The sequence below is a fragment of the Rana temporaria genome, chromosome 2, assembly GCF_905171775.1.
Source record: "Rana temporaria chromosome 2, aRanTem1.1, whole genome shotgun sequence".
Classification (NCBI taxonomy): Eukaryota; Metazoa; Chordata; class Amphibia; order Anura; family Ranidae; genus Rana; species Rana temporaria.
In genome coordinates, this window is record NC_053490.1 from 108,306,831 (window position 1) to 108,331,814 (window position 24,984).

General features: G+C 44.8%; 1 long non-coding RNA gene across 1 annotated transcript; it reads right to left on the reverse strand.

Moving 5' to 3' along the window:
- Nucleotides 1-209: 209 nt before the first annotated feature.
- On the reverse strand, nt 210-24,607 carry LOC120929362. The gene is made up of 2 exons (XR_005747378.1): nt 24,495-24,607; nt 210-487 (listed from the first exon to the last, which is right to left on the reverse strand). It is a non-coding gene; the product is annotated as an uncharacterized LOC120929362 (long non-coding RNA).
- Between the last annotated feature and the right edge of the window lie 377 nt (nt 24,608-24,984).

A 24,984-nucleotide genomic window follows, 5' to 3' on the forward strand; every position in this document is an offset into this window, starting at 1 on the left:
TATTTAGTAGCACCTTGCATGCAGTTACTGCTCTGATATAGATGTGATAACCCTTGATTACTGGTTCCAGCTGGCATGAAATATATCAGTGGCTTTTTCTTTCTTACTATGTTCACGTGTAAGAACTAAAGTTGCATGTCCTAAAAACAAAAGAATAATGGGGCATGATAGACTTTAATGGTGCACTAGGATAATACATACACTAATTCTTAAAATAATCATCTTTATTCCAACAATAATAAAAACATTACATTACAAGCTCTTGTGTGTTTCAATGTATAAAATATATGTCCCCTGGATGGACTTCTCATGTTGCCATCAACACCTATTACAGGTTAAACAATACAATGTATAGCTAGGTTACATTTCATAGTTCTGTAAAAATTGTCCAAGGGGAGAAAGTTGAAGGACTCCCAATTTGACGCCTTTCGGAGATTATTCCGCTTCTTCAGGAGAGGGGAGTGAAGAAGGCATCAATGTAATAAGTCTGAAAACAACAAGATACATTCGTAACAGTATCTAAAATTAAATGGTACAACATAAAATGCCATTTTAAACAACTGCAATGGTATACTGACCAATCCAATCCAGGCATGTCTGACATCAGCCTGGCCACCACATAAAAAATCGCCCACTTGCCCTGGGGGCAGGTATGAGGGAGCACAAGGAAAAAGGAGAACTAGTGAGAGGAGCATGAGCAGGTAAATATGACACATCATCCTCTTGTTGCTATAGGTCTGACTAGTAAGCCACAAGGGGGCACCAACCTGCTAGTTAAAAATCCCTTGTGGGGGGGGGGGGGTGTATATAAGGATGGCAACCACAGGTATTAAAAATGTACACCAACGTGGAGTAGTATCTATGTGTAAGAGGAATTACAATGCATAGAGTTATATGGGTCAAAAATGGGACTGCAGAATATACAATAACATCTCCATATATTTTTAAATCTGCTTGAAATACTTATATCAATATTCCTGACCAAAAGTATACTCCAAGATCACTGCAAAAACAAATGAAGAAGGCTTTTCTATAGGAACTCCCCAAAATAAAATCCTGCTTATAAATATTCACAGGGCATCTCCATACATATGTATATCAAACAGTGCTGCCCCCCCCCCCCCCTACTTCCTTTCTAATACCCATAAGGTAAAGTAAAATGCTGCCTAATAGATGTCTGTTACCTTGATGTCCAATGTGATATTCCCCAAAAAAAGGATGCCTCATGGTGTGCTAAACAATGCGTCTCTAATATGGCAAGACATGCTCTCCTTCACACTCCTCTCTACACCCCTAATGGGGGCACCGATGCTGGCCTCCTCTGTACGGTGCCTGACATAGTTACATAGTTATTCAAGTTGAAAAAAGACAAGTCCATCCAGTTCAACCACAAAAAAAATAAACAAACAAAAAAAAAACACAGTACAATCCCATACACCCAACTCCATACCCACAGTTGATCCAGAGGAAGGCAAAAAAAACCAGCAGAGCATGATCCAATTTACTACAACAGGGGAAAAAATTCCTTCCCGATCCCCCGAGAGGCAATCGGATTTTCCCTGGATCAACTTTACCTACAAATCTTAGTACCCAGTTATATTATTACGGTACATTTAGGAAAGAATCCAGGCCTTTCTTAAAGAAATCTACTGAGCTGGCCAGAACCACGTCTGGAGGGAGTCTGTTCCACATTTTCACAGCTCTTACTGTGAAGAAATCTTTCCGTATTTGGAGGTGAAATCTCTTTTCCTCTAGATGTAAAGAGTGCCCCCTTGTCCTCAGTGTTGACTGTAAAGTGAATAACTCAACACCAAGTTCACTATATGGACCCCTTATATATTTGTACATGTTGATCATACCCCCCCCCCCCCATATTCTCCTCTTCTCCAGAGTTAATACATTTAGTTCCTATAGTCTTTCCTCATAGCTGAGCTCCTCCATGCCTCTTATCAGTTTGGTTGCCCTTCTCTGCACTTTCTCCAGTTCCCCGATATCCTTCTTGAGAACTGGTGCCCAAAACTGAACTGCATATTCCAGATAAGGTCTTACTAATGATTTGTACAGGGGCAAAATTATATCTCTCTCTGGAGTCCATACCTCTCTTAATACAAGAAAGGACTTTACTCGCTTTGGAAACTGCAGCTTGGCATTGCATGCTATTATTGAGCTTATGATCAACTAAAACCCCCAGATCCTTCTCCACTACAGATCCCCCCAGTTGTACTCCCCCTAGCATGTATGATGCATGCATATTCTTAGCCCCCAAGTGCATAACTTTACATTTATCAACATTAAACCACATCTGCCACATAGTTGCCAATCAGACAGAGCATTGAGGTCGGCTTGTAAATTGGAGACATCCGGTAAGGACGTTATTCCACTGCATAGCTTGGTGTCATCTGCAAAGACAGAAATGTTACTTTTGATCTCAGACCCAATATCATTTATAAATATATTAAAAAGTAAGGGTCCCAGCACTGAACCTTGGGGTACACCACTGATAACCTTGGACCATTCAGAGTAAGAATCATTAACCATCAAACTCCCTCCGCCGTCCTCATCACAGATTTTTAACCTGTTTTCTTTACCCAATAGAATCAAAGTTCGCCTGAACCAATTGAAATACAGTGCATTCGGAAAGTACAAACATTGCTTTACTTTTTCCACATTTTGTAGTGTTACAGCCTTTTTCGAAAATAGATTAAATACATTATTTTCCTCAAAATTCTACAAACAATATCCCATAATGCCAATGTGAAAGAAATCTGTTTGAAATCTTTGCAAATTTATAACAAAAAAAAAAAAATCACATGTACAGAAGTATTTACAGCCTTTGCCATGACACTCAAAGTTGAGCTCAGGTGCATCCTGTTTCCACTGATCATCCTTGAGATGTTTCTACAACTTGATTGGAGTCCACCTGTGGTAAATTCAAGGCCGATGGTTTGCCACAAGATCTTTTAGGCCCCATTCACACCTAGGCGTTTTTACGCCTGAAGCGCACTGCTCACAAACGCCAGAGGGGAGAATTAACATTATTCCCTATGGTGACTGTTCACACCTGAACGCCCAAACGCCTGTCGCGCGAAGCTCAAACAAGTCCCGGACCTTTTTTTGTCGCGCAAATCGCGCGACAGCGGCGTTTGAGCGATTTTTTTCCCCATAGAAAGTAATGGGAAACGCGCGTATTGAGCGTATCGCGCGACAACGGGCGTTTGCTATGGGCGTTTCGTCGCTTTAATCAATAGAACTTGTCGCCCATGCAGAAGATTAAAAAAAATCTACCAACATAGCAACAAGTGATGAAAAGATGATAATTTTTCCTATTGGCTAAAATAAGAAACGCCGAAGTACAAAAACGTCGCACGACGCTGTATGCAAACGCGCAAATAAGCATGAATACGCGCGAAAAAAAACGCCCGAAAAAATGACCGAACGCCCTACGCTCAGGTGTGAATGCAGCCTTATCGGTGGCGGGAGAGTGCCCCCCCCCCACTCCTGCAGCGCTCTGGCTTGTCTCTGCCGCTTACCAGTAGCAGCAGAGGTGATCAAGTAATTTCCCCTGTCTGGCTGGCTGCCGAGTGAGGGGAAGATGGCCCCCACCTGGCTCCATAGTATTGACTGGTAGAAGCGACGTCGATCATCACTTCTGCTCAATGCTCTTAAACGAGAAGTTTTTTTTTTCCCTCCAAATTACCTTTTTTTTATTATTATTGCATTTTTGTATAAGTATGAGATCTGAGGTCTTTTTGACCCCCGTTCTCATATTTAAGAGGACTTGTCATGCTTTTTTTCTATTACAAGGGATGTTTACATTCCTTGTAATAGGAATAAAAGTGAACCATTTTTTTTTTTTTAAAAGGACAAAAATTAAAATTGGCCCGTCCAAATGAGCTTGCACGGAAACGCATACGTGAGCAGCGCCCGCATATAAAAATGGTGTTCAAACCACACATGTGAGGTATCGCCTCGGGAGTGAGAGCAATAATTCTAGATCTCCTCTGTAATTCAAAACTGGCAACCTGTAGAAATTTTTAACCACTTGGCAAGGTGACTCTCAATTGTCAGGAGGACGTCTATAGACGTCCCCGGCTCCTCAGGCCACTGGGGGGCGCGCGACGCACATCCGCTGCATTACTGGGATGCCAATGCGCGTGCCTGGCGGCCGCGATGTCTGCCAGGCACCCACGTCCTGTCAGGGAGAGAGGAGACTGATGCTGTGTCCCTTGTACATAGGGACACAGATCGGTCACCTCCCCCAGTCAGTCCCCTTCCCCCACAGTTAGAAACACTATGCAAGGTACACATTTAACCCTTCCTCACCACCTAGTGTTAACCCCTTCCCTGCCAGTCACATTTATACAGTAATTAGTGCATATTTATAGCTGTGAATGGTCCCAAAAATGTGTCAAAAGTGTCTGATGTGTCCGCCATAATGTTGCAGTCCCAATAAAAATCGCAGATCGCCGCCATTACTAGTAAAAAAATAAATAAAAAAATGTCCCCTATTTTGTAGGCACTATGGGCCAGATTCTCGTACAATTGCGGCCGTGTAACGTAACCCGTTTACGTACACCGCCGCAAGTTTTCAGTGTAAGTGCCTGATCCACAAAGCACTTACCTGTAAACTTGCGGCGGTGTATCGTAAACACGTCCGGCGCAAGCCCGCCCAATTCAAATGGGGCGTGTACCATTTAAATTAGGCGCGCTCCCGCGCCGGACGTACTGCGAATGCTCAGTTTAGAAATTCCCGCCGTGCTTTGCGCGATGTGACGTCATTTTTTAGAACGGCGACGTGCGTATCGTCCATTCGTATTCCCGGACGTCTTACGCCAAAACAAAAAAAAAATTGAAATTCGACCCGGGAACGGCGGCTATACTTTAACATGGCTCGACTAAAGTTAAGGCATGTTAAAGCAGGTGTAAATTTGCGACGGGAAAAAATTACTAGTGACGACGTAACGAATGCGAAAACCGTCGTGGATCGCCGTAAATGCTCATTAGCATACCCGATGCAGGAAAACAACGCAAACTCTACCCAGCGGCGGCCGAAGAATTGCATCCTAAGATCCGACAGTGTAAGTCAATTACACCTGTCAGATCTTAGGGCTATCTATGCGGAACTGATTCTATGAATCAGCCGCATAGATAGGACAAGAGATACGACGGTGTATCAGGAGATACGCCGTCGTATCTGTTCTGTGAATCTGGCCCTATAACTTTTGCGCAAACCAGTCGCTTATTGCAATTTTTTTTTTCTTTTACCAAGCATATGTAGAAGAATACGTATCGGCTGAAACTGAGAATTTTTTTTTTTTTAATTGGGATATTTATTATAGCAAAAAGTAAAAAATATTGTGTTTTTTTTTTCAAAATTGTCGCTCTTTTTTTGTTTATAGCACAAAAAATAAAAACCACAGAGGTGATCAAATACCACCAAAAGAAAGCTCTATTTGTGGGGAAAAAAGGACGTCAATTTTGTTTGGGAGCCAAGTCGCATGACTGCGCAATTGTCAGTTAAAGCGACGCAGTGCCGGAAGCTGAAATTTCACCTGGGCAGGAGGGGGGTATATTTGCCCAGTAAGCAAGTGGTTAAACAACACCTATGGCGATATTTAGGGGTAAATGTTTGTCGCTATTCCACGAGCGGGCGCAATTTTAAAGCGTGACATGTTGGGTATCAATTTACTCTGCGGCTTCACAGCCTGGTTCCCTACTGCGCATTTATGAGTCGCGCTGCGTGTCCTTACTGGTCCCTGGTGTTTTCTGGGACCTGTGTGTCTCTCAGAAGACAGCATGGGGGGGGGGGGGCCGGACATGGCGTAGATCGCCAGGCGGAATCTGCGGCGATCTATGCCCAGAAGTGGGCGCAAATACCTGTATTAAACAGGTATCTGCCCCCCCCCCCCCCCCCGAAAGGTTCCAAATGTGACACCGGAGGGGGGAAAAAACGGAAAAGCAGAAGTTCAATATTTGGGTGGAACTTCGCTTTAAGTGGCAAAGTGCACTGTTTTCAGTATCAAATTATGTTTATTGAGCTCATATCAAATGTATACAGTGGGGATCGAAAGTTTGGGCACCCCAGGTAAAAAATTGTATTAATGTGCATAACGAAGCCAAGGAAAGATGGAAAAATCTCCAAAAGGCATCAAATTACAGATTAGACATTCTTATAATATGTTAAAAAAAGTTAGATTTTATTTCCATCATTTACTCTTTTAAAATTACAGAAAACTAAAAAATGGCGTCTGCAAAAGTTTGGGCACCCTATAGTTTTTCTACCTTTATTTTGCAGAATCCAGTGCCGTCACATGACTTCAATTCTACTTCCTTCTGAGACAAAAATCAGCCAGTGGGTGTGGTTACTGAAAGCTAGTGACATCACTTCCTGGGAGGGACATTGTTCTGTGTAGCCAGTGGGTGTATACAGGATGGAAAGCACTGATCAGTGTTCTCTCATTGAAAATCCTAATTCATGAGAAAATAAAAAGTCCCATCCACACAGGAGGGGGGATGGGAGGTGCAATGCACATATACAGTATAGCTGTAAACAGGAGCAGGGAGCTGGACACGGGGGTGGGGGGGATGTTTATACGACTTTTGATGTGACTTTCATCCAGAGAGTAAAATTGGATCAAAGCTGCACTCAGAGTTGCACCAAAGTCACACTCCAAAGTCGCACTATAGCCTTAGGCTACGTTTCCACTAGTGCGGCTCCAAAGCTGTGCGATTTAGAGTGTAACTTTGAGTGCAACTTTGATCCAAGTTTACACTCTCTGGATGAAATTTGCATCAAAGCATTGCAGGTACCTTTTCAAAGTCGTATAGATGGGAACGTTTGCCATTAAAGGAGTTGTAAATAAATACAAAAATTTGCTGAAATGACTGTTTACAGGGTATAGAGACATAATAGTTAACTGATTCCTTTTAAAAACGATTAAAAATAGATAAAAATCAATCATATAATGTACCTGTAGTTTCTAGTTTCGTTTTTGCATGTTGTTTCCTGCTTCTCTGCTGTACAGCGCCACAGAGCCAATACAGGGCAGTGATGGTTTGGAAAATGAAACCGATTGGTGCTGAGGGGTTTTAGACACACAGTAATCACACCTCCTTGATTAGTGACCACAGAGAGAAAGCTCCCAACACTGTGGTTATCAGGAAACACACAACCAGGAAGTGTGGAGATCAGAGAAAATTTTACAGCAACTTGAGAGCAAAAACGAACAATGAGGACATGAAAACAGCACTGCATTAAGGTAAAGGAAGCTATTAAGATAAAAAAAAAATCCTTTACAAACCCTTTAAAATCAATGGGCTGTGACTTGTCATGCGACTTAATGTGTCCAAAGTCGCATGACAATTCATACTGATGGAAATGTAGCCTTAAACTCATTACTCAAATGTAAGCTCCATCAGCTGGGTGTTTGCCACATCATGCACAGTACCACACCATGCATGCAGTGCCAACACACCATGCACACAGTGCCAATGACACCATGCACACAGTGGTTGTACACTGTAGAAAATCTTCAGCATGTTGCATTATAATCTAACAAACAGAACATACTTCTAAAGCCTGAGCTTTAGAGGAGGGATGGGGGTGGGGCTGGGCAGGTCTAGGCATGTCTGTCTAAAGGAGAGGAGGGATGGGGGTGGGGGCGTGTATCAGAGAAGGACAACATTTTCAGGAAGTGAGAGGCCCCCATGCAGAAGTCAGAAATAAGGAAGTAAGGTTGTCCCTGAAGAACAGGAAGAAGCCGATTGTCTGGATTTGATTAGATTTTCTGATGCCTTGTGTATACGACCCGGTTTTCCGACCGGAAAACTGCGAGGAGAGCTTTTGGCCGGGAATCCCTGCCGTGTGTATGCTCCCCAAAATCCATAAAAAAAAAAAGAATCAGCTCTTTTTTTTCCCGTCGGGATTCCCGGCTGACTTTTTCCTGTCGGAAATCCCGAGCGTGTGTACGAGGCATTAGCGACACAAACTGCTATACAGAAAATGAATAGTGTCAAAGATAAAGATATTTTACATATAACGAATAGAAAATTTTTAATTTTTGACTGGACTTACACTTTAAAGGATAAGTTCACCTTTTAAAAAAGATTGCATAATTTTGTGCAGGTAAAAAAATGTGCATTTACCATTTTCTTTTTTTAGGAGCCTGCAATGCATTGCACCAGCAGATTGGGGTTCAGTGCAGGACTCCTGCAGACTGTTCGTGTAAGCTGTCTGTCCATCCGTCTGGCGGATCGGATTGGATGAAAACTGACTCTACGGTCCGTCTTCATCCAACCCTCCATAGGGGAGAGCGGCGCTCTGACAGGTCGGTCCCTGCAAAGTGTGCAGAGACAGACCTGTCATCTGCCTGCACAGTGGGGATCGACAGAGTGATCCCCGCTGAGCAAAGCGGTGCCCGTACATGCACACATCCGTGTGAAAGGGCCCTGACTACAGACCACATCTACACCCTGCACAGCCTCATCAAGAACCATGTCCACCACACAAAACATGGGAAGATATTCGCCTGCTTTGTGGACTTTAAGAAGGCATTTGATTCAGTGTGGCACCCAGGCCTGTTCCTCAAACTATCGGAGAGTGGAATAGGAGGGAAAATATACAACGTCATCAAGAGTTCATACACCGAGAACAGCTGCAGCGTAAAGGTGAATGGGAAAAGAACTGAACACTTCCGGCAGGCCCGAGGAATCAGCCTTAGGCTGCATTCACACCTTGGCGTATTTACGCCCGTGCCGCTGGAGGGGTGATTTAACATTGATGTCTATGGAGATGGTTCACATCTCCACGCCGTACGCCGAAACGCCCTACGCCTGAAGCTCAAAACAAGTCCCGGACCCTTTTTTTCAGGCGGCTTTCGGCGTTCAGCGTAGACAACAATGTTAAATGTTTTGTTAAAAAAATACGCCGCAATTTGTCGCGGCAAAATACGCCGCGTTATAGTGTGAATGCAGCCTAAGTCCTACCCTCTTCAACATCTACATCAATGAACTGGCTGCAGCTCTAGAATCCTCCCCAGCACCAGGACTGACTCTACACGACACTGAGGTGAAGTTCCTGCTGTATGCGGATGACCTCCTACTTCTGTCACCAACAGAGAAAGGCCTACAAGACAGCCTGGAAGTGCTGGAGAAATACAGTGCCACATGGGCACTACCAATCAACTCGAGCAAAACAAAAACCATGGTGTTCCAAAAGAAAAATACAACACAAACAAAGAGCCCTTCCTTCACAATAAACAACTGCACTGTGGATGAAACTAACAGCTACACATACCTCGGCCTAGACATCAGGGCCGCCATCAGGAATTATGGGGCTTCAGGCATGGGCCCCCTGGAGAAGAGAACCGGGGGGGGGGGGGGTGCTGCCGCCTGAAATTGAGAAGCGGGGAGGCTGCCACGAATTGAGAAGCGGGGGGGGGGGGGGGGCTTTACAAAATAATAAGAAATAAAGAAAAATATATATAATAAAGGGGGGTAGCCATCCGGGGGCCCTGGGGACCTCTGTCTGGACCCTTTAATAAAAAGAAAAATATATATTTAAATGTATTTATTTTTAAAAAGGGGGGTTGTGCCATCTGGGGCCCTGGGGACCTTTGGGCCCTTTAATAAAATACATATATATATATATATATATATATATATATATATATATATACACACACACACCAACACTATATATATATATATATATATATATAAATAAAAAGAAATAAAATAATATAAAAAATAAATTATAAAAAAAAGGGGGGTTGCCCTCTGGGCCCTTTAACCAGTTCCCGACCCGCTCATGTACATATACGTCAGCAGAATGGCACGGACAGGCACAACCACGTACCTGTACGTGCCCTGCTTGACGGGGTCGGGGGTCCGATCGGGACCCCCCCGGTACATGGCGCGGGTCGGTAATCTTCAGGAGCGATCCGGGATCCGGGGCGGCGGTTCGTTTTCGTCCGCCCCCTCCGGAACGCTCCCCAGCCAATCAGCTTCCTCCCCCGCCCTCCTCTGCCTGCATTGTAAACACAGGCAGAGGAGGAAGTGATGTCACCGCTCCTCCTGCCGGTATATTCGTCCGGCGGAGGAGCGGAGACATCACACAGTGAGTACACAAGCACTACACTGACACACAGACACATAGGCTTACGATCCCCCCCCCCGGTCACCCCCACCAGCCCCCCCCTGTCACACTGTCACTAAATTGCAGTGATCATTTACTGATCACTGCATTTAGTTTCAGTGTGACAGGCAGTTAGTGTCAGGCAGTTAGTGTTAGGTCCAGGATAGCCCCCTACCCCCCCCAATAAAGGTTTTAACCCCTTGATCACCCCCTAGTTAACCCTTTCACCCCCCTTTTGCCAGCGTCACTAAGCGATTGTTTTTCTGATCGCTGTATTAGTGTCGCTCGTGCCACTAGGTAGGTAGTTTTTTTTTGAGGTTCGCCGCCATGTTTTTATAGCGTTAGAAAATTTATGGGGGTACCTAACGCTATAAAAACATGGCGGCGAACCTCAAAAAAAAACTAGCTACCTAGCGGCACGAGCGACACTAATACAGCGATCAGAAAAACGATCGCTTAGTGACGCTGGTGAAAGGGTTAACTAGGGGGTGATCAAGGGGTTAAAACCTTTTTATTGGGTGGGGGGGTAGGGGGCTACCCTGGACCTAACACTTTTAACCCCTTGATCACCCCCTAGTTAACCCTTTCACCCCCCTTTTGCCAGCGTCACTAAGCGATCGTTTTTCTGATCGCTGTATTAGTGTCGCTCGTGCCACTAGGTAGCTAGTTTTTTTTTTAGGTTCGCCGCCATGTTTTTATAGCGTTAGAAAATTTATGGGGGTACCTAACGCTATAAAAACATGGCGGCGAACCTCAAAAAAAAACTAGCTACCTAGTGGCACGAGCGACACTAATACAGCGATCAGAAAAACGATCGCTTAGTGACGCTGGCAAAAGGGGGGTGAAAGGGTTAACTAGGGGGTGATCAAGGGGTTAAAACCTTTATTGGGGGGGGGGGGTAGGGGGCTACACTGGACCTAACACTTTTAACCCCTTGATCACCCCCTAGTTAACCCTTTCACCCCCCTTTTGTCAGCGTCACTAAGCGATCGTTTTTCTGATCGCTGTATTAGTGTCGCTCGTGCCGCTAGGTAGCTAGTTATTTTTTGAGGTTCGCCCGCCAGGTTTTTATAGCGTTAGGTACCCCCATACATTTTATAATAAAGGTTTTAACCCCTGATTGCCCCTAGAGTTAACCCTTTCACCCCCCTATTGCCAGCGTCACTAAGCGATCGTTTTTCTGATCGCTGTATTAGTGTCGCTGGTGCCGCTAGGTAGCTAGTTATTTTTTGAGGTTCGCCCGCCAGGTTTTTATAGCGTTAGGTACCCCCATACATTTTCTAATAAAGGTTTTAACCCCTGATTGCCCCTAGAGTTAACCCTTTCACCCCCTATTGCCAGCGTCACTAAGCGATCGTTTTTCTGATCGCTGTATTAGTGTCGCTGGTGCCGCTAGGTAGCTAGTTATTTTTTGAGGTTCGCCCGCCAGGTTTTTATAGCGTTAGGTACCCCCATACATTTTCTAATAAAGGTTTTAACCCCTGATTGCCCCTAGAGTTAACCCTTTTACCCCCCTATTACCAGCGTCACTAAGCAATCATTTTTCTGATCGCTGTATTAGTGCCGCTAGGTAGCTAGTTATTTTTTGAGGTTCGCCCGCTAGGTTTTTATAGCGTTAGGTACCCCCATACATTTTCTAATAAAGGTTTTAACCCCTGATTGCCCCTAGAGTTAACCCTTTCACCCCCTATTGCCAGCATCACTAAGCGATCATTTTTCTGATCGCTGTATTAGTGTCGCTGGTGCCGCTAGGTAGCTAGTTAGTGCCAGTAACGCTTACACCCACGCGCAAAGCATACTCCCCCCATATGTGGAATTACACCCCAAAATACATTCTGCTGCTTTCTTCTGAGTACGGGGCTACCACATGTGTGAGACTTTTTGGGAGCCTAGCCACGTACGGGACCCCAAAAACCAATCACCGCCTTCAGGCTTTCTAAGGGTGTAAATTTTTGATTTCACTCCTCACTACCTATCACAGTTTCGAAGGCCATAAAATGCCAAAAAAAAAAAAAAATTACCCCATTTTGGAAAGTAGACACCCCAAGCTATTTTCTGAGAGGGATGTCGAGTCCATGGAATATTTTATATTTTGACACAAGTTGCGGGAATATGATAAACTGATTTTTGATTTCACTCCTCACTACCTATCATAGTTTTGAAGGCAATAAAATGCCAAGATGGCACACAACCCCCCCCAAATGACCCCATTTTGGAAAGAAGACACCCCAAGCTATTTGCTGAGAGGCATGTTAAGTCCATGGAATATTTAATTTTTTTGCCCCAAGTGATTGAATATTGACCAAAATAAATAAATAAAAAAAATTACAAAACGTTGTCACTAAATGACATATTTCTCACAAAACCAAGCACCGCCTTCAAGATTTGTGTGAGTGAAATCAAAAATTTATGTCCTTAGAAATCTTGAAGGTGGTGATTGGTTTTCGGGGTCCCGTACGCGGCTAAGCTCCCAAAAAGTCCAACACATGTGGTATCCCCGTACTCAGGAGAAGCAGCAGAATGTATTTTGGGGTGCAATACCACATATAACCATGGCATGTGTGAGAAATATATCATTTAGTGACAACGTTTTGTCATTTATTTTTTATTTATTTTTTTGGTCAATATTCAATCACTTAGGAAAAGTGATTGTCACCGGCGCAAAAATAAGTTCTAAATAATACTATATTGACCTGCTGCAGTGCTGTATAAACCTTCTATGAGGTTTAGGTGAAAAAATTAAAAAGGTGTTGGTACTGCGCTGGTATAATAATGTGATATCAAAAAAAAAAAAAAAATTGGGGTAGCCATATTTATTTATTTATTCATTTATTTATTTTTGATGGCACAGCATATGCACATAGCATCACGCTAGTACATATGTTCACAAGAGCTGTTTCTATAGTGACCCATCACGTACATCACTGTCAGGGCCGGACTTACCATTGGCCTTGACTGGGCTCAAGCCCAGGGGCCCCACCCAATAGGGGGCCCCCTTTAAAAAAAAAAAAAAAATTTTTTTTTTTTTTTTTTTTTTTAGGGGTCCGGAGGTCCCCAGGGGCCCGGAGGCCCCCAGGGCCCCGGACGGCAACCCCCCTTTTTTTTATTTATTTTTTGTAAAAAAATGTTTTTTTTATATATATTTTATTTTTATATATATAATATTATATATATATATATAATATATATTTTATTATTATTATTAAAGGGCCCAGGGGTCTCCAGGGCCCCGGATGGCAACCCCCCTTTTTTTTATTTATTTTTTGTAAAAAAATGTTTTTTTTTTATATTTTTTATTTTTATATATATAATATATATATATGTATATATATATATATATATATATTATTATTATTATTAAAGGGCCCATGGGTCTCCAGGGCCCCCGGATGGCAACCCACCTTTTTTATTTTTTTATAAAAAAAATTACATTTTTTTTTATATATATATATATTTTTTTTTATTAAAGGGCTCAGAGGTCCCCAGGGCCCCATGTGGCAACCCCCCCTTTTTTATTTTTTTTATAAATGTTTATTTTTTTATTTTTGTTTATTTTTTTATTTTTTATTAAAAGGCCCAGAGGTTCCCAGGGGCCCAGAGGTCCCCAGGGCCCCCGGGTTTGGCAACCTCCCTTTTTTTATGTATTTTTTATAAATGTTTTTTTTTTTATTATTAAAGGGCCCAGAGGTTTATTTTTTCTTTTTATTAAAAGGCCCAGAGGTCCCCAGGGCCCCGGATGGCTACATATATTTATATATATTTGTTTTCTTCTTTATTTCTTCTTTTTTTTGTAAAGGCCCCCCCGCTTCTCAATTTGCGGCAGCCCCCACGCTTCTCAATTTCAGGCGGCAGCACCCCCACCCCCCCTAGGTTCTCTGCTTCAGGGGGTCCATGCCTTAAGCTGTGCAAGGGGCCCCAAAATTCCTGATGGCGGCCCTGCGCATACCTCCCAACACGCACGGATTCTGTGGGACTTTCCCGCACAGACAGCTTCTTCCCGCAGTCCCGCAAAAGGGTTAATTTTCCCGCACTGCAAGAGGAGGCAGCACGGAAGCAGGAGGAACCGGAGTGGTGTGTGGAGGACTGTGGCTGCTGAAGGGAAGATAGCCGAGAGCCGGGCTAATGACAGTCTGTGGCCCCGGCTGTTGGCACAGGTGAGAGGCACTCCCCCCCTCAACAACTGCAAAATCCCCCCCCCGCTCAACAACTTCGATCCCCCCCAATTCTCGGCTCCAGGGGGCCCCTTCAACACTCAAGCCCAGGGGCCCCCACCACCCTAAGTCCTGCCCTGATCACTGTACTGGATCTAGCACTATATCACTATAGGGGTCAAATAGAAAAAAAAAATGTGGGTAAACTAAAAAAATATTCAATCACTTGGGGCAAAAAAATGTAATATTCCATGGACTCAACATGCCTCTCAGCAAATAGCTTGGGGTGTCTTCTTTCCAAAATGGGGTCATTTGGGGGGGGTTGTGTGCCATCTTGGCATTGTATGGCCTTCAAAACTATGATAGGTAGTGAGGAGTGAAATCAAAAATGTATGCCCTTAGAAATCTTGAAGGTGGTGATTGGTTTTCGGGGTCCCGTACGCGGCTAGGCTCCCAAAAAGTCCCACATATGTGGTATCCCTGTACTCAGGAGAAGCAGCAGAATGTATTTTGGGGTGCAATACCACATATAACCATGGCATGTGTGAGAAATATATAATTTAGTGACAACTTTGTGCAAAAAAAAATCAGTTTGTCATATTCCCGCAACTTGTGTCAAAATATAAAATATTCCATGGACTCGACATGCCTCTCAGCAAATAGCTTGGGGTGTCTACTTTCCAAAATGGGGTCATTTGGGGGGGTTTTGTGCTATTTTGGCATTTTATGGCCTTCGAAACTGTGATAGGTAGTGAAGAGTGAAATCAAAAATTTGCGCCCTTAGAAATGCTGAAGGCGGTGCTTGGTTTTCGGGGTCCCGTACGTGGCTAGGCTCCCAAAAAGTCTCACACATGTGGTAGCCCCGTACTCAGGAGAAGCAGCAGAATGTATTTTGGGGTGCAATTCCACATATAACCATGGCATGTGTGAGCAATATATCATTTAGTGACAACTTTTTGTAATTTATTTTTTATTTTTATTTTTTTGTCATTATTCAATCACTTGGGACAAAAAAAAAAAAAATATTCAATGGACCCAACATGCCTCTCAGCAGTTTCCCTGGGGTGTCTACTTTCCAAAATGGGGTCATTTGGGGGGGTTTTGTACTGCCTTGCCATTTTAGCACCTCAAGAAATGAGATAGGCAGTCATAAAATAAAAGTTGTGTAAATTCCAGAAAATGTACCCTAGTTTGTAGACGCTATAATTTTTGCGAAAACCAATAAATATACGCTTATTGCGATTTTTTTTACAAAAGACATGTGGCTGAATACATTTTGGCCTAAATGTTTGACTAAAATTTAGTTTATTCGATATTTTTTACTTTTTGTTATAAGAAAAATCATTTTTTTTCAAAATTTTCGGTCTTTTTCCGTTTATATCGCAAAACATAAAAATCGCATAGGCAATCAAATACCATCAAAAGAAAGCTCTATTTGTGGGAAGAAAAGGACGCAAATTTCGTTTCGGTACAACATTGCATGACCGCGCAATTACCAGTTAAAGCAGCGCAGTGACAAATTGTAAAAACACCTTGGGTCTTTAGACAGCGTATTGGTCCGGGGCTTAAGTGGTTAATAATAATATTATAATATATATAAAAAATAAAAAAAAAATATAAAAAACATATTTTTTTTTTATAAAAAAGGGGGGTTGTCATCCAGGGCCCTGGGGATCTCCGGGCCCCTGGGGACCTCCAGACCCCTAAAAAAAATAAAAAAATGGCCCTTTAATATAAAAATCCTTTACCTAGCGGCAAAAGTGACACTAATACAGCGATCAGAAAAATGACCTAACACTAACTGCCTGTCACACTAACTGTCACACTGACACTAAATGCAGTGATCAGTACATATATGATCACTGCATTCAGTGACACTGTGACAGGGGGGTGGGGGGGGGGGGGGTGATCTGAAGGGGTTAATGTGCCTATGTGTACAAGTGTCAGTGTAGTGTTGGTGCGACTTACTGTGAAGTCTTCTCTCCTCTCGGCGGTTTGAAAATACCGCTGAGAGGAGAGCTGCATCACTTCCTCTGCCAGTGTTTACATTTTACAGGCAGAGGAAGTGACACGGCATGGACACGACGGGATTGTCCGAGAGCGATCACAAGGGGGCAGACAGAAACGAACAGCCGCCCCCTCAAGACGGATCGTTCCCCGAGGTAAGCCGCCCGCCGCGGAGGGGGTCCCGATCTGACCCCCGACCTGCTAGAAGGCAGGGACGTATATATACGCTCATCTGCCTGTACGTACCATTCTGTGGACGTAAATAGGCGTGCGGCGGGCGTTAAGTGGTTAAAGGGGGTTGCCATCCGGGCCCCTGGGGACCTCCGGGTCCCTTACAGGTTTACTGCCTGTACCCCCTTGATGGCGGCCCTGCTAGACATTACCCAATCAGGAAGTTTCAAGCCAGCCATAGAGGCACTAAAAGACAAGGCATGCAGAGCCTACTATGCCATCAGGAGACTGCTGTACCACCTAAAACCACCCGTGAGAGTCTGGCTCAGAATATTTGATAGCGTCGTCGCCCCAATCCTTCTTTATGGCAGTGAAGTTTGGGGTCCTGTCACCTACCCAGACCAATCCAAATGGGACCCCAGCCCAACAGAAATATTCCATCTGGAATTCTGCAAGCACCTCCTCCAAGTCCATCGGAGCACCTCCAACAGTGCTTGCCGGTCCGAGTTGGGCAGATTTCCCTTACTTCTCGCAGTACAGAAGAGGGCGCTATCATACTGGGACCACCTACAAAACAGCAGTCCCAACTCCTACCACCATAAAGCCTTACTGGACAGTAAGAACCAGTCCAAGCCGTGTGGCCTGCAACAACTCATCAACACCTTGTCTATCCCAAACTCTCAACAATGCGGCCTGACAAAATCTCAAATAAAAACCATAATGGATAACTCCAAAGAAAAACATGTGGGAGAATGGAGATACGAAATAAAAAACTCCAAAAAACTAACAATTTACCAGTCACTGCAGAGAGACCACAAACTGGCCCCGTACCTGGAGGTGCTACAAGACCCCAAAGACAGACAGACAGACAATGAGCCTGTACAGACTGAGTGCCCACAGCCTGGAAATGGAATTAGGGCGGCACAGACAGACCTACAAGCCCAGGGAGAGGAGACTGTGCCAGCAATGTGACCTGGGGGTCCCTGAGGATGAGGAACACTTCCTGTTACATTGCCCCAAGTACTCATCAGTGAGGGACACTCACTTCCAGAGACTCTCCACTCTCATCCCGGACTTCAATTCTACAGGAGAGAAGAGGAAACTCCAAATTCTACTGGGAGAAGAGGAGCCAATGGTGAAGAGAGCTGCCCAATATGTGACAGCATGTCACAGACTGAGAGGGACATGAGAAACTGAGGACTTTCACAGACTTATGTCCATTCCCCTTTATATTACCCCCCCTTCCCCTTTTCCTATACAAACTCAACTGCTTTGGCAATGCTAACATGTATTTGGTCCTGCCAATAAAGATTATTTGAATTGAATTGAGAGAGAAATATAGAGAGGAGTATAGCGAGAGAGAGAGAGAGAGAGAGAGAGAGAGAGAGAGAGAGAGAGAGAGAGAGAGAGAGAGAGGTATACAGAGAGGAGTATAGCGCGAGAGAGAGAGAGGAATACAGAGAGGAGTATAGCGAGAGAGAATACAGAAAGGAGTATAGCGAGAGAGAGAGAGAGAGAGGTATAGAGAGAGAGAGAGGAGGATAGCGAGAGAGAGGTATACAGAGAGGAGTATAGCGAGAGAGAGAGAGAGGAGTATAGCGAGAGAGAGAGGTATACAGGGAGAATAGCGAGAGAGAGGAGGATAGCGAGAGAGAGAGAGGAGGATAGCGAGAGAGAGAGAGAGGAGGATAGCGAGAGAAAGAGGAGGATAGCAAGAGAGAGAGAGAGAGAGAGAGAGAGAGGAGGATAGCGAGAGAGAGAGAGAGAGAGAGGAGGATAGCGAGAGAGAGAGGAGGATAGCAAGAGAGAGAGAGAGGAGGATAGCGAGAGAGAGAGAGAGGGGAGGATAGCGAGAGAGAGGAGAATAGCGAGAGAGAGAGAGAGAGAGGAGTATAGCGAGAGAGAGAGAGAGCGGAGGATAGTGAGAAAGAGGAGGATAGCGCGCGAGAGAGAGAGAGAGAGAGAGAGAGAGAGAGAGAGAGAGAGAGAGAGAGAGAGAGAAGGATAGCGAGAGAGAGAGGAGGATAGCGAGAGAGAGAGGAGTATAGCGAGAGAGAGAGGAGGATAGCGAGAGAGAGAGGTATACAGAGAGGAGTATAGCGCGAGAGGGAGAGAGAGAGGAATACAGAGAGGAGTAGAGAGAGAGAGAGAATACAGAGAGGAGTATAGCGAGAGAGAGAGCGAGGTATACAGAGAAGAGTATAGCGAGAGAGAAAGAGGAGTATAGCGAGAGAGAGAGATATACAGAGAGGAGTATAGCGAGAGAGAGGTATACAGAGAGGAGTATAGCGCGAGAGAGAGAGTAGTATAGCGAGAGAGAGAGAGGTATACAGAGAGGAGTATAGCGAGAGAGAGCAGGATAGCGAGAGAGAAAGAGAGAGAGGAGGATAGCGAGAGAGGAGGATAGAGAGAGATAGAGAGGAGGATAGCAAGAGAGAGAGAGGAGGATAGAGAGAGATAGAGAGGAGGATAGCAAGAGAGAGAGAGGAGGATAGAGAGAGATAGAGAGGAGGATAGCAAGAGAGAGAGAGGAGGATAGAGAGAGATAGAGAGGAGGATAGCAAGAGAGAGAGAGGAGGATAGCGAGAGAGAGAGAGAGAGAGAGAGAGAGGAGTATAGCGAGAGAGAGGAGTATAGCGAAAGAGAGAGAGAGAGAGGTATACAGAGAGGAGTATAGCGAGAGAAAGAGGAGGATAGCGAGAGAGAGAGAGAGGAGGATAGAGAGAGAGAGAGAGAGAGAGAGAGAGAGAGAGAGAGAGAGAGAGAGAGAGAGAGAGAGAGAAGAGGAGCCAATGGCGAAGATAGCTGCCCAATATGTGACAGCGTGTCACAGACTGAGAGGGACATGAGAAACTGAGGACTTTCACAGACTTATGTCCATTCCCCTTTATATTACCCCCCTTCCCCTTTATATTACCCCCTTCCCCTTTTTCTATGCAAACTAAACTGCTTTGGCAATGCTAAAATGTATTTGGTCCTGCCAATAAAGCTTATTTGAATTTGAGAGAGAGAGAGAGGAGGATAGCGAGAGAGAGAGAGAGAGAGAGAGAGAGAGAGAGAGAGAGAGAGAGAGAGAGAGAGAGAGAGAGAGAGAGAGAGGAGGATAGCGAGAGAGAGAGAGAGAGAGAGAGAGAGAGAGAGAGAGAGAGAGAGAGAGGGGAGTATAGCGAGAGAGAGGAGTATAGCGAGAGAGAGAGAGAGAGAGGTATACAGAGAGGAGTATAGCGCGAGAGAGAAAGGTATACAGAGAGGAGTATAGCGCGAGAGGGAGAGAGAGAGGAATACAGAGAGGAGTATAGCGAGAGAGAGAAAGAGAGAGAGAGGTATACAGAGAGGAGTATAGCGCAAGAGGGAGAGAGAGGAATACAGAGAGGAGTATAGCGAGAGAGAGAGAGAGAGGTATACAGAGAAGAGTATAGCGAGAGAGAGAGGAGTATAGCAAAAGAGAGAGGTATACAGAGAGGAGTATAGCGAGAGAGAGGTATACAGAGAGGAGTATAGCGAGAGAGAGAGAGGAGTATAGCGAGAGAGAGAGAGGAGTATAGCGAGAGAGAGGATAGCGAGAGAGAGAGAGAGAGAGAGAGAGAGAGAGAGAGGTATACAGAGAGGAGGATAGCGAGAGAGAAAGAGAGAGAGAGAGAGAGAGAGAGGAGGATAGCGAAAGAGAGGAGGATAGAGATGGAGAGAGAGAGAGAGAGAGAGAGAGAGAGGAGGATAGCGCGAGAGAGAGAGAGAGAGAAGTAGAGAGAGAGAGGAGAATAGCAAGAGAGAGAGGAGTATAGCGAGAGAGAGAGAGAGAGAGGAGAATAGCGAAAGAGAGAGAGAGGTATACAGAGAGGAGTATAGCGAGAGAAAGAGGAGGATATAGAGAGAGAGAGAGAGAGAGAGAGAGAGAGAGAGAGAGAGAGAGAGAGAGAGGAGTATAGCGAGAGAGAGAGAGAGGTATACAGAGAGGAGTATAGCGAGGGAAAGAGGAGGATAGCGAGAGAGGAGGATAGCGAGAGAGAGAGGAGGATAGACTTATGTCCATTCCCCTTTATATTACCCCCCTTCCCCTTTTCCTATACAAACTCAACTGCTTTGGCAATGCTAACATGTATTTGGTCCTGCCAATAAAGATTATTTGAATTTGAGAGAGAGAGAGAGAGAGAGAGAGAGAGAGAGAGAGGAGGATAGCGAGAGAGAGAGAGGAGAATAGCGAGAGAGAGAGAGGAGTATAGCGAGAGAGAGAGAGGTATACAGAGAGGAGTATAGCGCGAGAGGGAGAGAGAGGAATACAGAGAGGAGTATAGCGAGAGAGAGAGGAGTATAGCGAGAGAGAGAGGTATACAGAGAGGAGTATAGCGAGAGAGAGGATAGCGAGAGAGAGAGAGAGGTATACAGAGAGGAGTATAGCGAGAGAGAGAGGAGGATAGCGAGAGAGAAGGAGAGAGAGAGGAGGATAGCGAGAGAGAGAGAGAGAGAGAGAGGAGTATAGCGAGAGAGAGAGAGGAGAATAGCGAGAGAGAGAGGAGTATAGCAAAAGAGAGAGAGAGAGAGAGGTATACAGAGAGGAGTATAGCGAGAGAAAGAGGAGGATAGCGAGAGAGAGAAAGAGGAGTATAGCGAGAGAGAGAGAGAGAGAGAGAGAGGAGTATAGCAAGAGAGAGAGAGAGGTATACAGAGAGGAGTATAGCGAGAGAAAGAGGAGGATAGCGAGAGAGGAGGATAGCGAGAGAGAGAGGAGGATAGAGAGAGAGAGAGAGAGAGAGAGAGAGAGAGAGAGGTATACAGAGAGGAGGATAGCGAGAGAGAGAGGAGGATAGCGAGAGAGAGAGAGAGAGGAGGATAGCAAGAGAGAGGAGGATAGAGAGAGAGAGAGAGAGAGAGGAGGATAGCAAGAGAGAGGAGGATAGCGCGAGAGAGAGAGAGGAGTATAGCAAAAGAGAGAGAGAGAGAGAGAGAGAGAGAGAGAGAGAGAGAGAGAGAGAGGAGGATAGCGCGAGAGAGAGAGAGGAGTATAGCAAAAGAGAGAGAGAGAGAGAGAGAGAGAGAGAGAGAGAGAGAGAGAGAGAGAGAGAGAGAGGTATACAGAAAGGAGTATAGCAAGAGAAAGAGGAGGATAGCGAGAGAGAGAAAGAGGAGTATAGCGAGAGAGAGAGAGAGAGAGGAGTATAGCAAGAGAGAGAGAGAGGTATACAGAGAGGAGTATAGCGAGAGAAAGAGGAGGATAGCGAGAGAGGAGGATAGCGAGAGAGAGAGAGAGGAGGATAGAGAGAGAGAGAAGTATAGCGAGAGAGAGAGAGAGGGGTATACAGAGAGGAGGATAGCGAGAGAGAGAGGAGAATAGCGAGAGAGGAGTATAGCGAGAGAGAGAGGTATACAGAGAGGAGTATAGCGCGAGAGGGAGAGAGAGAGGAGTATAGCGAGAGAGAGAAAGAGAGAGAGAGGTATACAGAGAGGAGTATAGCGAGAGAGAGAGAGAGAGAATACAGAGAGGAGTATAGCGAGAGAGAGAGGTATACAGAGAGGAGTATAGCGAGAGAGAGAGAGAGGAGGATAGAGAGAGAGAGAGAGAGAGAGAGGAGGATAGCAAGAGAGAGGAGGATAGAAAGAGAGAGAGAGGAGTATAGCGAGAGAGAGGATAGCGAGAGAGAGAGGTATACAGAGAAGAGTATAGCGAGAGAGAGAGAGAGGAGGATAGAGAGAGAGAGAGAGAGAGGAGGATAGCAAGAGAGAGGAGGATAGAAAGAGAGAGAGAGGAGGATAGAGAGAGAGAGAGAGAGAGAGAGAGAGAGAGGAGGATAGCAAGAGAGAGGAGGATAGAGAGAGAGAGAGAGGGAGAGGAGACTGTGCCAGCAATGTAACCAGGGGGTCCCAGAGGATGAGGAACACTTCCTGTTACATTGCCCCAAGTACTCGTCAGTGAGGGACACTCACTTCCAGAGACTCTCCGCTCTCATCCCGGACTTCAATTCTACAGGAGAGAAGAGGAAACTCCAAATTCTACTGGGAGAAGAGGAGCCAATGGTGAAGAGAGCTGCCCAATATGTGACAGCATGTCACAGACTGAGAGGGACATGAGAAACTGAGGACTTTCACAGACTTATGTCCATTCCCCTTTATATTACCCCCCTTCCCCTTTATATTACCCCCTTCCCCTTTTCCTTGCTTTGGCAATGCTAATATGTATTTGGTCCTGCCAATAAAGCTTATTTGAATTTGAATTTGAGAGAGAGAGGAGGATAGCAAGAGAGAGGAGGATAGAGAGAGAGAGAGAGAGAGAGAGAGAGAGAGAGGAGGATAACAAGAGAGAGAGAGAGGAGGATAGTGAGAGAGAGAGAGAGAGAGAGAGGAGAATACAAAGAGAGAGGAGTATAGCGAAAGAGAGAGAGGTATACAGAGAGGAGTATAGCGAGAGAAAGAGGAGGATAGCGAGAGAGGAGGATAGCGAGAGAGAGGAGGATAGCGCGAGAGAGAGAGGAGGATAGCGAGAGAGAGAGAGGAGGATAGCGAGAGAGAGGAGATAGCGAGTAGGGGTGCAACGGATCGTGCCCGATCCGCGATCCGAACGGGTCGACCTGTTCGGATCGGCACAGTATGCAATCCGCGGAATGCACCGGCGCTGCAGCCTTAAGAAAGACCGCGGCTTCGACCTAGCTCCGGAGCGGTCGGCCATCTTGGTACACTCGGCGGCGGTGCGCGCTCGTGGATCTTTTCTATTCTGCAAGAGCGCGCTGACTCTGCATGCAACCTGAGTACAGTGAGACGGACCGAGTACATCAGTACAGTGAGTTGGCTAATGGCTATTACAGGGGAAAAATGGCTATACACACAGTGTTACTGTTTACTAGTGTGGGGGCAATGTTGGCTATGACTATTATTACAGTGGCAAAAATGGCAATTACAGTGTTACTGTTTTACTAGTGTGGGGGCAATGTTGGCTATGGCTATTAATAATAGCCATAGCCAACATTGCCCCCACACTAGTAAAACAGTAACACTGTAATTGTCATTTTTCCCACTGTAATAGTCCCAAAAATGTGTCAAAATTGTCCAATGTGTCCGCCATAATGTCGCGGTCACGAAAAAATAAATCGCTGATCGCCGCCATTGGTAGTAAAAAAAAATAATAAAAATGTAAAAAAAGACAAAACTTTTGTTTGCCTTGTGTTTTTTTTTTTTTTTTTTTTACTGATCCGAAAATGATCCGATCCGTGACTCCTGATCCGATGATCGATCCGATCCGTGTGTTTTTTGATCCGTTGCACCCCTAATAGCGAGAGATAAGTATATGCCTTTAAACGCACTGCAAACACACTAAAATGCATGTAAATGCAGATGCAGAAATGCACAGTGAACACAGGGATTGTGGTGTAAACAAGCCTTAAATCAGGAAGAAAACAGTTAAAAAAAAAAAAAAAACATGCAGGAGGCTCCGCCCACCTAAGTATATTCTAGTGTTCTGAAAAAAGAAAGTTCCAGGCCCTGCACAGTGACATCACAAAGCTAACCCCCACAGAGCCTTTATATTCCAGACGCATAGGGCTCAGCCTCAGATAACACAGAGCGTTGAGGAGTGTGGATGTGTTGTTATTTGTCTCTGACAAAACAAGCGAAAATGAACAAGTTATTGTCATTATTTCTTATTGTGTTGGCCATGCCAATTGCAATGATCAACGGATTACCGATTCCATCAAAAGGTTAGGACTCTATTATATATTTGTAGTTTTCATTGGAATAAAGAAGAGTACACATTATACACATTGCACTTTCATATTCGGAGCTTTGCTTCACTCATGTGACTTAAATCTTCCTGGATTCATTTGAAATCAAACTGTCACTTTGTAAAACATGAACCTTCCCCTCCCCCGAAGTGTCAGTTATTTATGAAAATGACAAAGACCCTGAAAGCTTTGTGAAGTGAGCCCAATACACTGCAGTGTAGTAGATAATAGAAGCCATAGAGATCCATCCTATATACAGGACATGGGAATCCCAGTGTACATCACATTGAGGGAGGAGATTACAGCTTCTTTACAATTACTTACATATGGTCACAACACCCGTGTGAGAAGGCTGTGCTGGAAGCAACTTCATCACCCTAGAAATGGCATTCAGGGAACGGTTACTAGACATACAATAACCCGCCCCTCACCTAAGTCACGCCTATATCCACCCCATACCCGCCTCTCATCTCCACCCCCTACATACCTTCTAGCACCGCCCCCTTTTGAGAATAGGGAACCAAGTATGATTCGTAAGGAGGTCTGGCTGCAGAGTGGAGCTCCACCGATGACAGGAAACATATGGCCTCCACTCCAATTTTTTTTTTTTTTTATTACTGAACTTCATTGGGAATCTCTGCAGCTGGAGCGCCATAGGAAACATGTGTCCTCCACCTTTTTTTAAATGAACTTTAATGTAACAAAACAACAAATAGACAACACTACAGGAAGTGGAGCCTGGGATTTGCAGAAACACAAGATATTTTTGGGAGGTTTTGTACTTCCTGTTAAAGTGCTGTCCTTCAGTTAAAGC